This window comes from Opisthorchis viverrini, assembly GCF_000715545.1.
Source record: "Opisthorchis viverrini unplaced genomic scaffold opera_v5_11, whole genome shotgun sequence".
Classification (NCBI taxonomy): domain Eukaryota; kingdom Metazoa; phylum Platyhelminthes; class Trematoda; order Opisthorchiida; family Opisthorchiidae; genus Opisthorchis; species Opisthorchis viverrini.
The window spans coordinates 1590156-1603116 of NW_008751667.1; positions in this window are offsets into that span (position 1 = coordinate 1590156).

Genomic DNA, 12961 nt, shown 5'->3' on the forward strand with positions numbered 1-12961 from the left:
ACTGTCCAGGAAATATATCCATCTGTTTATCTATCTATCTATCTATCTATCTATCTAATCTATCTATCTATCTATGGATATATTTCCTGGACAGTTATCAGTAAAACGTTAATCGTCCAGTCATAACACCCTTTCGGTGCATAGCTGCCGCGCCACCCGAACAAAGAACTAGGGCAGAGATACTGTCAAGTTACCCAGGCTAGGACAAGTGAGGTCGAGATACAGAGGTTGGATTTGAACCAGGGCCCTCCCGGTGAGTAAGTCTGCGTCTTAGTCACTAACGTATCTCGAGCTAGTAGACGAAATAAGTGAACAAGTTCGTTGGGAACAATGAAAAAAATAACCCTTTACCTACGCCTTTCACTCAAGGAAAACAGGCAACCGCAATGGTTGATCCGGACAAAATAAATAAATCGTTGCTTTTAAGTGGCATCAAGCCCAATGAATTTTTAGTGCCGTCTGAATTTGGAGGTCATCAATATGAATCCTATCTATGTATTGTAAATCCTTTGTGTTTTATCTTCTGCTGTTTCCGCTCCAGTTCCTTAGTGCCGGAAAAGTCTCGTCAGCAAGGAACGCAACAACTTTATTGCCAACAAGCAGGTGCAATAGTCACAAGGGACCTTGCGCTATTTGAATGGCACTTGTCATCGATCCATGTTGTTGGTAGATTGATTTATCGATTTTCTGGCCTGGATGCTTGCCGGCTTCCTTACTGAGATTTTCGTAAAGTTTGAGAATCTCAGTAAGTTTCGGAAATCCTGGGGTTATTTTCAAGAAACTGACCTTCCCAGTTTTTGGCAACTCGGTCTACGGATTTAACTGTTCATGCAGGTGAACAAACACTGACTTATCGACATTGTTAGAAGAAATATCATGGTCAAGTGGCACTCCAGAGATAAGGTTACAGACGAGGATCAGACAGGCGAATTTCTCATACCACAAACCGAATAATAAATTCTAGGCAGTTTGGTAGTGAGAGTCCGAAAAATCAGATAGTATATCTGACGTAAATTGTAAAGTTCCATATTCGCAGTCAGTGCCGAAACACTTGCTTGCTTGTTTCTATCTGGCGGCTATCAATAACATAGAAAAAAGAAACAAGAAAGGCAACGCGAAATGGAACAATAATTCGATCTTGAACTCCGTTCAGATGCTTGGTGCTTCTCCTTACATGGGTGAACTGCAGGAGCTCAAATGAATGAATTCTTTGCCCTGAAACTTTGTGAGGGTCACGTGACGGACTTGCTGCATCAGCCTCATCAGAAAAAAGTGTTAATCTTTGACACCGAGGGGAGACATGCACCATTAGACGCATTTCGTACTTTCAGAGGCTTACAGCTCTTAGAATCCAGCAAAATTCAATTAAAACTTTTTAGAAAAGCATCAAAGACTGTGATTCCCTCGCGAATAGCCTCAAAAGGTGTTGATATATATATACATATATATATTAGAGAGAGAAAGGTGACGCAAAAGGGAACCGCACTGTACTTTGACACATACATGCCCTCAATGTGAGCAGCGTTCACCCATCCCTAGCACTAGAGCAGCAGAAAAATAAATGGACAGAAACTGACGGACTATCATTTGACATTGAGCCGAGTAACGGCATGCATTTCAATATGAGATTCCCGAGATATACAATAGGCTGATCGTGGGAAGTGCAGTGCCTTCACGTCCTAGGAGCGTTGTGAAGAGGAGACAACCTCCCAAAGACGATCATCTCCCATAAAGTCGATTGTTCGTGGGGTTGGGCCTTAAATGAAGCTCTTTTCAAAGAACCATTACTAAAGCTAAAAAACAAATGTTACGATGCTCTATTGGCCTCATATCAGAGAAGAGTTGACCGTGTGACCTACCTTCAAGTTAAATTCTCATGGTTTCTTTTTGTCTGTTTACCTTTGACCTAACAATCCTCTCGTTGAAAACATGTGCTTACCCTCGTGTATCCTAGGAATCCTTCCTAACTTTTGATATGGTTCACCAAGAACAAATCTGATGTTTCCAGCAGTACATAACTCAAAAACACTCGATTAGAAACTAGTTCACATTCAGGCAGAGTCCCTATACATGAATTAGATCCAAAAATAACGTTTAACGTCAAGGAAGACTGAAGAACGGCCCGGATATTCGAAGCCATATTACTCGATGGATGTTTGTCGAAAGATGTCAGACAAAGAGTTTTTACTGAACTCAAATGCAGGTTGTCATCTTCCATGTTTTTATGAGGATTATTGTCAGCTAAAACAGCTTTCCATTTATGTTAGCAGTCACTCATTGAGTGGTATTCAGCGTGTTTACAGGTCCACGAAAGGTAAGGTGCCACAAGTTGCTGAATCTACGTCTATCAAGCGGCCCGTTTTCAGATTGATTTACACAGGAACGGTCCGAATGAAGCTCAACGCATTCAGCACACACAGACTTTATCGATCTACTGCATCCGTTCAGTGTAGCTCACAACACCCTAATCAATAAGCCCAAAAGGGCTTGGATTTGAACCATGTGATCGAAGCTTGTGATGTTTCTAAAGGCTTGTGAAGAGGAAAAAAGTGAAGTTCACTGTGGGATTTTGTGTAAATAGAGAGAAGTCACGTGCTGAATGAACACAAATTTCACTGAAAGCTTGTGTCAAAAATCAATAAGGCAAAGTTAGCATCTTTTACCTTAAAACACGTTGAGATGATTGACATAAAAGTCAAGCAGCTGTAGAAACTTGCTGAAAAATGCAGGTAGGATAGTTTTTTTTATTTCCACAGTCTCTCTTCGAAGTCTGTGATTTTTTTATTTGAAAAGTTATATTTCTGATGTCGCCTTGTACACATTTGCGAAAATACTCAGTTTACATGGAGACAAACATAAGCCTCACAGGGTTTTCAATCAATTGGAAAATGTTTGGACTGCCTTAAAACCCAATCAACCTACTTACTTACTCACTTGGCCTGACGAAACTTTTGTGTCAAAAGCGAAACGTTGCCCAGCAATAAATCCACCGATTGTTTACCAAACCCCTCTGAAACCTCAGAGGGTTTCTTTTCAAATTCCTGAAAGTGAGTAACAGCAGGCAGAAACTTTAAAAACTCAGTCCGAAACATAAAAAATAGGTTATCCATTGAGGATGGCAAAGGCAGGTGAAGTCGAGTAGTAGAACCTGGTGATCGACCTATCCGTGTAACCTGAAAGTTAATTTCGCAAAGCCCACAATCCATAAAGTTGTCCAGTCTTGTAGAAAGGTACCAGCGACAGGTCGCTGACCACGGTCGCTTCGTCCTTCCAAGTCGGTCTCATCGAGTAGACGCAGTCTCCGTGTTTCCATCAAACTTATGTTCTACTTGAACTCAAAATGTACGGAATTAGCGAAATGCACTCACTTGCAAACAAATTTAGTTTTGCCAGAGACTCGCCTGGAATCCAGTTGAATCTTTCAGTCGTGGGCTGTCAAAAGCTCTTCAGCGACCTTATGAGTAGTGTATTACGTCTATACATGTATCGCGTACCGACTGAACATGAGACAGTCTAGTGCAGCACGTTCAGTTGCTTAGATACATCATAAACAAGAGATTCAGCTGGGTTCCAGGTGAGTCTCTCGCGAAACCGCATTTGTTTCCAGATGAGTGTTTCTCTAATGCTGAGTATGCTTTGTTAGTAAAGCTTCGCAAGAATGATCATCATATAGAGTAAAAATGGGAAAACTACAAACTGTAATCAGACCATAAGATAACAGGACTTTACAAACAGCATGGTGGAGTTCACACAGCAGAAGGAGGTAAATTACTCAGCAATAACCTTTCTATTTTCAACTCAAATGAATTTCATTGGTAGTGTGAGGTGATCTGATGCTAAAAATGGCTTTATATCCTCGAGAAATAAACTCATTTGCAAATCAATTTGGTTTTCACGAGAGACTCAAATGAATCTCCCGTTTATGGTATTCTACAACTGAATGTGCTGCACACAGGCCGCCTCATGTTTCAGTTGGCTGTCGAAGAGTTTTCAGCAACCTTGTGAGTAGTTTCCTTTATGGCTCTATATCCTGTTTAAGTGCGAGTTAGTCTCAATCAACCGCTCCTATCTGAACGGTCAAGTGTTCGAACTACTAGCCGAGAAGTCGTGAGGCCGAAGTTTACTGGAGTTTCGAGGGATGCTTCCTAGCTGTACACTGCCATTGTGCTTTTCAGCACAGATTAGCTACACTTACAGGATGACATGTCAGTTCAGCTGATTCTCCCTGAGAATGAACTGTGTTGCATCCTTTCTTGGGAATCAGAGGATGCCAGCATTGGAAACAGGGAAGCTCTGTGGACAAGGCCGTTGTTTCTTGAACAGGCTTCTCCAGTAAAGAAATTGAAACTGATGGGAATCCCATGAATCCGTACTGCATCAACTGACTTATCCCGTTGTCCTTCCTACGGATTTTTATTCCACGTCACATGACATGAACTTGCACGTTGTCTGGCCAGCGTCCTTGATGCAAGTTGCCTGTACTTCAAACATGAGTTGCATATCTACGGTCATAAATCACTCCATGACGTCAAACTTATCAATACTAAGAGATGACCACAACTGCGATCACCGGCCTAGTGTGTCACCCATACATGGTGGGCCCAGGAACACCACCAGCAGATGGCAAACCCAGAGGCCACCACAAGTGGACCGCACCGTACAGCACCAATTGAAGGTTCGCGTACATAGAATTTGAGTTGCAGTTGAAAACGAAGACGGACCAAACATATGCTGGTGGAGTGGTGGTAACACTTCTACCTCACACACATATAAGGCGTCTGGGTTCGAATCTCAGCACAACCAAGGATACGCAATGTGGATGAGCTCCAATATGAGCGAAACTCGAGTTCGCTGCTTCCCCTATTTGACGCAGTCTAAGCAGAATAACTGGACTAAGGCAGGATGTTTGGATTAGAGCTAGATGGACGCGAACTTGATTTTTTCGTATTCCAGAATGGAAACAATGATAAGCAGGTAGTTCACCGACCGAACCCAGGCTTACCATGTTTCAACCATTCACAAGTTATCAGCAATTTATGGAAACCTGCTCAGCCATACGCCATGGAGTGGTGTTTGGAAGGTCATGCTTGAATAGACCTTCTCGGCAAGCTTACTGCATCATTTTACTGCCAATATAGTGGCCTACGCTACTGATGTAACCGGCGAGTAGTATATACTCGCGTTTCGAAGCCCCCACCACCCAAGCTAACTGACAGTTGGTTTGAAAATTGTCAGGCTATACGCCCTTCCAAGTGGCGCCTGGGAATATAGAATTCCTTGGTCTGCGTAAAAGATTTTTTCATTTTCGTATCCAAGACTTTGCAACCACTTTTTTCGTTTTCCACAGTGCATGACTCCCCATCAAAAGACGCTCTTCTCATCACCATTATTTCGCCTTGTCGTTTTTTTAAAAAATACTGGATACCGTTCTGGAGACTGGTCGGTTTCCAGTTCTGGATTTGTCGGGCGTATTGTATGACCCGTCTAATCTTCCGCTATACTAAATGCGATAAAACTGGTAAGTTGCAAGCCTAACCGGTGCGACCCACACCGACGGACGTGGTACCGGCCCAATTTTGAGTTGAAACTTGTCTAAATCTATTCTCATTTGGTCACGCCAGATCAAAGCGCGCCTCCGGTGAACAGCTAGTGTTTACCAAACGATGTGAACAACTGCGCACGCCACGCCGCACAGAGCCATTTGACCATGCTGCAAGTGAGTAGCGTTACAAGGCAAGCTTCCCAGGTGCATTTCATTACCTTTAATGTTGAGATGGACGATTGATAAGTTATTTGGGAATCTATACCAGATTTTGCAGAAGAGCTCAACAGAAGGGATATGCACTTGGAGAGAAAAGGACTTCCGAGAAGGGAACTATATTGTTATTTTGAGGAGGAGCTCCGTGCCATAACGGGAGAGGTGTGATTTCGATGAAACCTGAGAGAAATTGATGAATAACGCTCGTCCACTGTTATACCGTCACCTTTGGATCTGTTGATGGTATGTAACAAGTCATCGTATGTTGGCCGGCTGGTGTTATTCCCTCAGGTCTACTTCAGCCAAGAGCTCGCGTGGGACATCGCGTTTGGTTCTCCTCTCGAACAGTCCGCCGCTCGGCCCTTCGGAGTTTTGACCAGCAAACCCGATTCTGAGGCCAGCCAATTAGTTCACGTCCTTACAGGGAGATCGTTTTTAATGGATTCCATCATGAACAAACATATGTATCTGGCACTATAACCAGAGTTGGTGATCGGTCGTGATTGTACTGACAGGTACCCGTGATTAGTTGAAGCCTGAATGTAACACTATGCTTCATTGAAGCTTCGATGGGTTATGGATGGATTGCAAGCACGCGGAGGACCTTTGCTGACCGTCAGTTGACCTAAAAGTGATGTTAGTACAACTCATTTGAGCATAAAAAATGTGGAATCCCGACTTCATCTTTCCTCAGGTCCTCAGTTCACCACAATAGAACTCTTCCTCTCTTCCGCACCACTTTTCCGTGAAGCCACCGACGATCGGGCTACTAAAGTGGCGATTGACTTCCGTCTGTAGGATAACGTTGGTGATGGGAAGGCACTGGCTGAAAAATGAAAACAAAAAAGATATTTCTAGCAGCCAGAACAGTGTTGGCGCCTTTCAGACAAACAAGAGCGTGGAAATTTGCGAATTTTGCAAGTGCCCATGGACATGGTTGCAGTAGGCAGATTAAAAAACCCTCTCATTCGCACACCAATTTGGTTTTGACGGGAGACTCATCTGGGACCCGTTCGGCTGTAGCACCCTTTCGGTGCCTAACAGCCATGCCACCAGAAGGAAGCACGAAGGCTGGGATACTGCCAGGTTGCCCAATCCTAGACAGGGGAAGTTTAGAGGCAGAGGTCGGGTTCGAACGACGAACCTTCCGGTCAGTAAGTTCGCGCTCCAACCACTTGAGCCATCTCCTTAGCAACTCAGACCGCCTGATGTTTCAGTTGGTACGATATTCGAGATATCGTGATACATGTATAGACCTAATACACTACTTATACTGAATGGCTCTTTTTTAAGAAACAGCCAGACTGGCTTTATATCGCACCGTTTCCCACTCCTGTGGATATATGTCCTGCATGCCCGCGTCAAGTGTTAGCTCCTCTCGTGACCTTAAACGAAGATTACAGATTTTGGATTTACCTGGAGGTTATCGAAGGTTTGTCGTCCTTGAAATCGATATCCGTTTTTCGGTTGACTGAAGATAGTTGTCTCGAGATGTGAATATCTTAATTTCGTCAAAACTGACCAGCTGGATGATGAGTGGTTTTGTTTCAGCACGTATGAGTCCTTCGTGACTGTTCCAAAGGAGTTTCGCATGGACATTTTTAAAGTAAAACGCGCAAGAACACGTTGACTGTCGAATCTCGGGTTTCACCGTAGTGAAGCACACAGCACAGCAACCTCAAAACCAGTAATCTTATCTGCACACAAACAGTGCTGCCATATAAAGTCGTGGTTTTCAGCTTGTTGGAATACTCTGCTAACTTTAGGGGTCCGCTTTTAGCTCACATTCACTCGTTTGGAAATTGTGAAACAAGCTTTAGAACTGTTCAAACGACGAGACATTTAACGATTGTCTAGCGATAAGTAAGCGCCACGACTTGTCCTTCTAAAGATGCCTCGGGTCAAATTTCGACGGTCTTGTGGTTGATGCCCTCGGACGATTCGAGGAGCATAACTAACCAAAGGGAAACTACTACTCACAAGGTCGCTGAAAATTCTTCAACTTACTTGGGGTTATTCAGGTAGGCGCCTTTTCAGTCAACCTGAAATCAGACAGTGAACAGTAATCAGTGAACAACTGTAACATTACTCGTCGGAGAGACAGTTTTACATGAACAAATGATTGTCGTGCAATGTCAAAAATGTTCCAGTGTGGCTGTGGACTACCGGCACGTTAGTTTCGTCTCTGCAATTGCTTGAAGAAGAAACCGAAAAGAGCTCAAACTGGACGGTAACTGTGAAGCTCATTTGTTTCCGTGCATTTCACTGCAAGTTTTTCGCAGCCAATTTTGGCAAGCTTTGCAAAATGCACTAAAGTACAGTGGATGACCTATATTGAATGTCTTATTATTTTTATGGATGGACCGACCACACTGCAGCTTTTTATGACAAAAGGGCTTGACAACGTACTAACCTGAGGTCAGTCATTTTAATAAACGGGTCACACTGGAGGTTGTTTCACCTGCGTAAATTCGTTACATCCGGCCACTCGTGGGAAACAAACGCCAAATAGATGGTTTCAGAGTAGCCTTCGTTATAAGCTGGGACACTTGGTGCGTTCAGGTTTGAATGCTCGACCACCCTCTGAGTCGGTTTGATAGCATGTGTCAACTCCCGGCTTACAGAACGCTCAGCTTTTTTTCCTAAAACAAATCAGGATGAAGTTGTCCAAACTTCGTCACTCGCTATTTTGGCACAACGGTGAGCAACAGGTCGTTGTATCTGAGCCTTGGTCACATTGTACTGATACAATCATGGTTTATTTGACCCGAACAGTGTATTTTCGATAAGCTTCCATTGTTCCTAAAAGTTTCCACGATAGTGGAGGTTGATAAGTCACGCGCTGTTTCGATTATCGACCCAAATTTAAGTTGGCCAGCTGACTAACGCGTGGTTGGCTATGTCGACTTGAGTTTTACTCACTTCGGTATGGCTTTCGTTGGACACGCGAACCAATAAGACAGTTTCAGCAACTGAACAAAAATTCAATGCGATACCGGGTTTAAAACAGTTATTCGCACCTCAAGTGCAGCTTGTCTAATCAGGCTTGCCCATCAGGTTTGAACTCGAAAAAGACGATAAACTGGGAACAGGCTTTAAATTTTGGCGCATCTGCATAGGTATAGTTTGGAGATGAAACCAAAGCAGCCTCCGGCTGTAGCAAGATGTGGTCATGGGGTGAAAGTTCAGCTCAACAGAATGAAGGGTTCAGTTCAACTTTACTGTATTCATGGAACGAGTTCACGGGAAATGCTGTTAGATGAATCCACTCCTCTCATACGCATGAAGCCCACAGGATAAAGAAGACACTTTTAGAGGTTCCTTCAGGAAAAGAAAACACTTTCCGGTCCATTCCTTGAGGGGAGATTACTACTAGAAAAGTAAAATGGATAGAGCGGATAGTGTATAAAATCGCTTTTATTTGTCAACAAATCTTGGGAGGTTGTTGAAAAAGCATCTTACATCTTCAGTCTGGTTTCAGCTGTCAAGGGGTGAATATACGTCATCAAAAGCCCAGCGGTCGCAAGTTTAGCGTAAAAATCCGCACAAACCTTTTAAAAACTCAAGCAGCAAAACTGGAATACCGCATAAGAGAATGTAAAAGGAAGGGACTGTCCAAAAGACTCCTGGCATTTTATTCACTCGCATTAGATCACTTCTGACATGTGTTGGAGATTTGGGCTTGGAAGTCTGCAAACGAAGGAATGATAAGCGATTTCCCACGGAGTGTACCACATCAAGCACAAAATGTCAATCGAGAAAGGCATCGACAAAAAACACGCGGCACAAACATATTGTAGTTACATGGAGAGAGAGAGAGAGAGAGAGAGAGAGAGAGAGAGAGCAAAACTGAATCACTGACTTTAGTCTTGAAAAGCTCCAGTTTAAAAAACAGTTTTGCTGGACAAGGCAAAGCAGATAGCTCGATGTGAATTGGTCACAGGTTGTTGAACCAAATATGTAAGACTGAAATGAAAGCGACTGAACGTCCTTCAGAACCACACTCCTGCTTCCCCTCACTCCACACAGTCATTATGCGCCCGTCTGAAACTATGTCACCCTCTATTCGATGCCTCCGAATGAAGATCAGGTAAGGTGGGCACCCTCAACCCTTCGGAGATAAGGCAGTCTAGACTTTGGAGAGCATTTTCCAGTTCCCTTGTTATCCGATTATGACCAGGACTAGAGGTTGATCACAATTTCCACGAGAGAAAATATTCTACCCATCACGCCGGGAATTTCTGGCTTTTCTCCCCGAAAGTTTCAACCCTAGGCAGATATCGCGGATAAATAGATAAGGAGATATGCAATCGGAAGACGCAATTCATCTACCAAAAGAGGCGATATGACCAACTCTCACAAACCAGGACTATCAACTCACCTGTTCCATGGTGTTCACTGGTGCACTCTGGACCAGGATCGGAAAAGAGCGATCCTGAACTACCGTTGCGTAGTAGTTAGTACGGCATAGATAGTAACTTTTCCATACACATTGTCCGCGTTATACTGAGATGGTTCATTCAGACCTCAGACATGGAGTCTCCCGCGTTGCTTTCCGGCGCGCATGTAGCTGAATGAGGTGGCCTTCGGTAGATGTGGCCAACCACTAGTAAATTACACATAGAGCTGTCCAGAATCTGAAGTATGAAGCTGTGAGTCTGATTAGGCGAATGTGTCAGCCTCGATAGTATGTAGTTTCTCGTGATATTCGTCTGCTGATCAGGCTTCGACGGGTATTAAGTCATCTTCTGTCGACGGTAAATGAACACCCAATTGAGCCAGGATATCGGCTGGACCGAAATAGGCGATGGTTCCCGTCAAACAGTGAGACTGAAACCACTTCTGCTCCGTGTTTTATTTCCCCGTACACCGTAATAACTTTTGAGTGTTGATCACAATACCAAATTCTGGCTACTTTAAGCTTCTGTTTTCGAAAAACCCGACTTTTTGCGAAATCACTCACTAAAATGTTGGTGAGTTGGCATTCTCGTTGCGGCAGTGATGATCCAAAAAACTCGTCCGCCATCATGATGAGCGATATTGAAGAAAGTAGCCTCGCTCCTTTGTGGTAATAAACTCTCGCACGAGAGAAACTTTCTACAACGGCTTCAGGCAAAGTTACATTAGAAATTGCAATAAAATGGATGTAACCTTCGTCTGCTTCAAGTTTACGGAGTCTCGAGAAGAACCAACTTTCAGAACAAAAACGCTGCTATTCCTCTATGATCTAAAATGAATTTTTCCTTCAGTGGTCGTCATCAAGTGAGAACAAGTTTACGCTCGAGAAGAACCAACTTTCAGAACAAAAACGCTGCTATTCCTCTATGATCTAAAATGAATTTTTCCTTCAGTGGTCGTCCGTCAGTGAGAAAAATAGAGATTGATTCCCCAGTAATCTTCATCATAATGGACATCAATGTTCAACACCAATGCTTCGCCACCGTACATTCATGATTTATTTGAAAGCCTAATTGAAAAGAAGAGAATAAAGGTGGACGGGGAAGGAACTTGGTGTTAGCTTACTACAATCATCCCCAGGTGCCTACAACTCCATACACCCATTCAGCCAATGTGGATATGAAGCTGACAACAAGAACTTTACTGACATCGGTTGGCAGCCATATCTTGCAGTGTCTCCCCAGGAACGCGGTCCGCTTTCATGAGCTGATGAGAAACAAATACATTCACTCACACCCAAGCCTGGTGGTCTTGAAAAAAAAACACCCCTGATTTCTTGTTCACCACTGCTGGTCAGCGTTGCCAGATCAACCGATATGAGACTTTGTCTGCTCGCCATCCATCTACTTGAAGAGGGTGCTAATCAGGCAGATCACAGCCCACCCAAGATCAAACTGTGGAATTCGCAGTGGTATATGTCCACTTAAATTGTCAAGGTGTCATCCGAAAACCTGCGACATTGATGGACACCTGTAACTCATCGGCATCAACAACACTTTACGGCCATCAGACTCAACATACCAATATGGTTTCGGTTAGACACCAAATGAAATTTACTCATGAGTGGCAGGTTTGTCGTGAGAATCACTTGTAGGTTTGACAGTTTGTTGTTCACCAGTCAGAGTGAGAACTGAAATATTAAATTTCAATTCTATCTGGTCTGTGGGTTTTTTAATTCGCCACCCGTTCTGTTGTCTTACTGGACACGGAATTAGAACGCCACTCTTGGCGATCCTGGGGACTGTAACTCTTGCGCACTTGTTTGCGACTCCTGGGGAAGAGCACACATTGACGAAAATGTATGTTTTTGCACTCTCTTCTTCTGTTCAATACAGACCGAATGGATGAATGATTCATATATGTAAAACAAAGACAAACCGGAGTCGGTGGATCAAAGTTTGAAAACTGTTCACGTCCCGATCGATTGGTCTGAGTGACCAGCGGTCACGTGAGCAGGCCAAGGAAGACTCAGTAAGCGGAAAACCGTTTTCTACGGGAAAGAGATGATTAACTTTCATACCCGGACTAACCATTGAAATCATGATTAGGGAGACTAAATAGAGACTGAAAAACCATTGCCAACCAATGTTTGTCTAAACGAGACTACCTGTAAGGCGGTTTTCGCAAACTTTTTTTTACAGAAAGTACTCGCAGATTTTTGAGGACACGTAATCAACATGTCAACAAGGTTGGCTCAGCAAAATGATTATTTATGTGCTCACTGGCAAAGTGTTTGCATCGCAAGTACAATATCCTAACATCGGACAAGCGATCAACTGTGCCACCAAGTGACAGATTACACAGCAACAAACTCAGGGCGATAGAGTCCAGCCAGTCTGTTATATCTGACTGCTGTTCCCGCTCGAGTGCCTAGTGTCGGAAAAACACTCACCAATAAGGAACACAACAGCTTTATTACGAATAAGCGAGTGCGTGCGAGTACAACACTTACAAGGGACCCAGCACTATTTGAATTTTACTTTCATCGATCCAGGCTGTTCCTGAATTGATTAAGTGATTCACTGGCCTGGTTGCTTGTCGGCTTTCCTATTGAGATTTTGGGGGATAACTTGGAATGTCAATAGGTTCCGGGCGTTCTGAGTTTGCTTTCAGGAATTTGACCTTCCGATAACAAGGTGAGGGCTTTGTGTCTGACACAATCTCCGGGTTCATAAATGGTATCAGCCACTTATCGCGTTTATTTATTTTGGAAGCAACTTGACTTGGGCCAAGGATGGAAAGTCG